This window comes from Pocillopora damicornis, chromosome 3 (genome assembly GCF_964200805.1).
Source record: "Pocillopora damicornis chromosome 3, jaPocDami1.2, whole genome shotgun sequence".
Lineage (NCBI taxonomy): Eukaryota > Metazoa > Cnidaria > Anthozoa > Scleractinia > Pocilloporidae > Pocillopora > Pocillopora damicornis.
In genome coordinates this window covers 12,504,412-12,509,968 of record NC_142672.1, presented here as the reverse complement: position 1 = coordinate 12,509,968, position 5,557 = coordinate 12,504,412, and the positions used below count along the sequence as shown (strand labels likewise).

Here is a 5,557-nt window from a genome sequence, read left to right as displayed (position 1 = left end):
CCGTCACGCTTTGCGTGAGTTGAGACGGACACGTATGACTACAAAGAAGGGAGCCCGAGGATCTGAGTTCTCCCCCACCCCCCTCTACTTTATTAAAATTTTGAACACATGAATACAAATCGTTCGATTAGGTTTGACTGACTCTCAATCTCGACTGACATAGTTTGTATCTTATCATAAAGTTAGACATGTCTATTTGACCACTTTCGTCAGGGAACCCATCATGACTTAAACAATGAAGGTTGTTTAGACACGAGACTTCTATTATATGTTTCGATTTGCTTTTTAATGACGTGACAAAACTGAAAAAACACGTTTGGAGGGCTCAGTTAACTTTGTTCTCTATATTAAATTCTTGCCGGTTCGATTTCCCCGTTCTCTCGATTCCTTTGCTAGTCAAGTTAACTTGCTGAAGAACTTCATCAGGGTCTCCAGGTTCCTCTCGTGTAACTGGTTATCGAGCTTGCATGACTTGTCGCATGAGGATTTTCCTAATTTTCTGGACTTAATTTTATGCCCGTTCAAGTCGTCACAGCTTTGATAACATTATTTTTCCTTGCTAATTTAAATATTTCAGTATTATTAACCTGTTTCATACCCAGGGATTTTTTTTTGTTCTGTGTGTCAGTAGTCATGGGGGTTTTCGATTTTAGCATTTAATTTATGGAATCTTAACCAACTCATTAATAATCGAGACTTCGTTTTAAGCAGGTAAAATTTTGAAAAGTATGAATGAAGAATATTTGGAAACTGAAACACAGCGTCAATGACTAAAAATAGACAGCTGAAACCAGATATGCCTACACATGAAAGATTATAATGATAACGCAATAGTATTTTTGGCTTTTTTTTTAACTTTTTTTATTTACCATAGAGCGAGGGCTTACAGACACTCATGAATGCTAGGGCAAACATCTCCAAATTTTTGTATGTGGGTTTTATATTAATAGTGACTCATGACACGTTTTATCTCTTCGACGTCGATTTTTCTTGTATGGTGATGACGCCATCTGCAAAAGCTGAACGTCCGCATCTTAAGGAATGATATCCACTTACAAGTAGAGGCGTTTGACTCGTTCTAAACTCAACTATCTCGAAGGAAACCTAACAAAGACCACATAACAAAAAACAACCCAGTCTAACACGTTGTGGTAAGTAGGTCCTGTGATTACATATGTTTATTATAAAAACGCCGTTTGTGGCTAATCGACTTTTCCAGCTAAAAGCGAAGTTTTCTGTAGATTCCGTGTAATTTCGGCCACATTAATGGACACATATGGAGAATACACATGTCTTAGAGCAACACTTTTTGATTCTCTGTCTTTTATTAAGTAAAAGAGTTCCAGCGCACCCGCTTAATAATTTTTCCCCGATAAAAGTTCGCTTCCAAAAAACATATTACATACGTAGAAAATGAATAAAACTGACTAACTAACTCTAGGGACTATTTTAAACATTTTATTCCTTTTGCACATTCGTTTGAAAACATAGCTGTCAGCTGTCTGGCTCTCCATCGAATCATTCGTAGGTGGTATCGAAAACTTAGAACAAATTTTTATCTTTAAAATCGCCTCCTTCTTCCCCTTACGAACAAGGAATGCCTCATTTAATAAATCAGTTAGTTAGTTGATTGATCATCCGCTTTCATGCAAATAAGACACAACCTATGTACAGAAATCAACTCGACTTTGCTCCGCAGAAGGGCTATCGCTCGAGTACTGAAGCTTTTTCAAAATTTCCTAAACAGCGCTTTATCGACATTTATCAACGTCTAAATGATCATCATCTAGATGACTCTTTTTCTGATAGTTTTCAGTCAACAGTGCGAAACAATTTACTTTTCAGCAGTCACATCACAAAACAAAAAACAAGCCTTTAGCCAGTTGCATTGGAAAAAATAAAGATGGCCGAGCAGCACTCGGTATGTTCTGTGTTTGTTATTTTTGTTGTTGTTGTTTTTTAAATTAACGAACGCGTTTGTAAGTTTTCCAGTGACAAGTGACACTAGGTAAACGAAATATTCTCCAGTACCCGTCGATTTCATTATATTTACAGTTCATTTCTGTATTATAGTCATCAAGGACCAGTCCATTCTTACGGATAAATTTAAAGATTTCTTTTTTTTTTAATGATTTTCCACAGAATTCCTCCCAAGGCTTCGATTAAACATCGAAAATATGGATTGAACCATTCTCTACTCTAATCAATAGTATGTTTCCAGTAGAATACATCTATGCAGATTGGTTTGGATGGCAAGCATACAATCAAGCACAGCGGGCAGATTCAGAATCTCTCATAAGTTTATCTAAGCAAACTTTAGTAGCCGGAAGTCTAACAGAAGGCTATTGCATTCCCCAGTTCTTTCTCCGAAAAAATGGCATTGACCATGGTAAAGCCTTTGATTTGGATGATGTGGAAGAACATTGGCGGTGTGATTTAGACTTGATGACAACAAATGAATTCTTTGTTGAAATCGATGAAAAGACACGCATACCGATATTCACTGTTGAACATCTAGAAGATGACCCAAAGTTTGTCAAGCTTCGGTTGACAAAAGAGTGGAAAGAACATCGTCCATGTTATAAGAATGTTTCTTACCTTCATCAGTCGTATTTGCTTCCTTCAGCAGATCATCCAATGCACGGCACAGAGTCGACTTCTTTTCATGGCAAGAAGAGCAAGTGGTCATACACGCTTCATGGTCCTGTGCGTAAAGTTAAGTCCAATGGATTTACCAGTTTCGAAAGAGATGAAACTGATGTGTTCAGGTATCCAACCGCATGGCCCGGACCTGCCATGGAATGGTTGATTCGACCACGCCCAAGTGGTTGGCCCTCGGTCGACCTTATACAAGAAATATTTGACTCCAGTTGTCATTTGGCTCCTTGTGGCAGAGGGAGGCGCATTCACGAGCCTGTGGAAATGCTTAAGTATTTCCAAAACCCGGAGCTCTATGATGGTGGGTCTACTGCACAAGCTTCGTTGTCCGTAACTAAATATGACAAAAAGACCATGGACAACACAGAATGGAAAACATCCTCAGTAGCCGAAAATAAGCTCGGTGCAAGTGTATCGCCAGTTCAGCGACATGTAATTGTTCTGTTAAAAATTATCAAGAAATTTTACTTTCCAAAGGTGGTATCCACGTATTGCCTGAAAACTATCATGTTCTGGGAATGCCAGAATAGACCGAGGGAGTTTTGGAAAGAAAATAACTCTGCTAAATGCATTCTGGTTATGTTGGATCGCCTCCAAGAGTGCTTAGAGGCTAATTCTTTGCCACACTTCTTCATTCCACGGAGCAATCTTTTGCAGTATGAAGATCCTACCAAACTTAAAGAAGCTGCTGCCATTGTGTCCGATGTAAAACGAAACATTTTTTCAAAGACAACGAGTTTATTGAAAAGGCTCCAGTCACTGAGTTATATGTCACACATATACCTTAGAGGTGTCGGTGCCCAACTCGATAACCATCTGCTAAAAATGCAAGACAAGAATCTCTCAGAAAAAGATCACAGAGAAATGCTCGTATCTCTCCTTGCCCTTTTTGTTCGGAAATGCAAGGAAGTGATTAAGAGCTTAATTCAAGCAGATCCTGTCTGTGAGGGTCAAAATATGGAAAAAGAATTGAATATTTGTTTACAAGTTTATCAATCGATACTTGCACGGAATTTGTACAAGCTGTGGTTTACCAGGAGCAGAGATAATACCAGGAATGATGAACAGGAGAAAGTGAATGACTTCACGTCATTCGTTAAGGAAGAGGTTAAGGATCTTTCTTTGCGTGAAGACTTCGTTGCACTTTCCCTTCATTTCTTCCGAGGAGTGAGAAATGAAGGAGAAACATCTATAGCGATTCCATCTTCACGAACGATGAAACACGTTAAAGAGGAGCAAATGAAAATCGCTGTACGGAGTATTGAATTTTCCCTTGCATTTATCAAAGGAACGTTTGCGGACTTGTTGAAGGTCTCTGAGTTGAAGACAGTTGTAGAAAGAGTGTTTAGGAATCTGAGAGAAACGCACTCAGATGGCACACTTATCACCAAAAAAATAGACAAGTTGATGAACCAGGAAATTGCGGCTCTTTGCAAAACAAAGATGGAAGGAAAGTGTGTCTGAATTATTATCGAAATAATTGACAAAAATCTAGCTTAAACTGATCTCTGGAGTGGAAAATATTGTTTTAAAAAGAGAGAAAATTGCATTAAAAACTTTCAGTGTATCACAATTATCCATGAACCGTAAGTTTTGTCCACCAACTGTCGACTATTAGAAATGTTTATACAAAACAACGTTTACAACTACTCGAACTTTGTTACAGTGAGTGCCTGCTATTTTTGTGGTTGTTTTAAGTGTGTGTATGCTTGTTCTTTCCTATTTAACCTAAAATATTTTGTACCTAAATCACGTCACGTTTGTTAATTATGAGAAGCCTGTAGGTCGTACAAGCCTCTTGGTTTCTCGCCACCTATTAAATTTTCATATATATTATATTATATTGTATCATATTATATTAATGCATATGTAATTCCTTTTATTTCTACTGATGTATTATAATTATATAATTGCAAAATAATTTAGACAAATAAACGATGAAAATAAACACTTGTAAATGTATGTAAAAGTATCATTAATACTTATATTAATGTCTTAATTATATTAAGTATCATTAATACTTATAAAGGATCAAATAAGAGAGTGCAAGATGAGTGGATACCTTAAATAAGTCTACCTTATAACCAGTATCAAGCTATTTTCTCTGTTCAAGGACGTAAATATGTGTCGCGGCATTATTGGCAATGACAGGGTATGTAGCAGATGCAGCCATCGGTAGACAAATTGCAGTAGGCTTTCTGCTTGATTGTGTTTAAGTTTCCGAAATGTCACTCTTTCTAACTGATTTATCAACAGCCTTGAAAGCTGAAAGAATTTAGTGAAATGGAGGTTTAGATGCACTTTTCATACTAATAAGTTATGCAGGCGTTACAAACTTGAAATGGACAGTGAAGCAGTTACTGGTGAGCAAGAGCGCGCTTTTTCTAGAAACATCGTGAGCTGACGATGTTTCAATCAAGAAATAATAAATTCATGAAATCGATAGACGTTTTCAAATCTCTTACAGGCTTGATGACATCACAAGAAAAATTAAAGAAGGGTTTCCTTGTTAAGGAATTCTCGACTAGAAATCAAAATGGTACCTTAAAGCGAATGAGGGGTAAAAGGAGAAAGATTCAATCAGGTTGAAAAGTTAAATGTTGAAACTTTTTCGCTAATCATGCAACTCGGCAGCTGCTACACAAAATTAACATGCTAAAAAAAATCAATATGCACTTTTCATATTAGTCAACTTAATTGGAAAGATGTTTCGCTGGCCTAAATTAAAACTCATTGCCATAGTTGTTTATTTCAGATGTTAACGTTTTTTTAAAGACAATTTAACTAAACCTACATTAAGCTAAGCTAAAAAGCAAGTACAAAAGGTAAAGAGTGAAAACAATCTACCCTAGTCTCTGGAAAAATCTCTTACTGACACCCTCTCGTTAGAAGTAGAAGC

The 5,557-nt window shown here is 37.0% G+C and overlaps 1 non-coding gene across 1 annotated transcript; it reads left to right on the top strand.

The window, feature by feature from the left end:
• Positions 1-1,903: 1,903 nt before the first annotated feature.
• Positions 1,904-4,122, top strand: LOC113675610 (uncharacterized). The gene is made up of 2 exons (XR_016184717.1): positions 1,904-1,921; positions 2,143-4,122. It is a non-coding gene; the product is annotated as an uncharacterized LOC113675610 (transcript).
• The last annotated feature ends 1,435 nt before the right edge of the window (positions 4,123-5,557 follow it).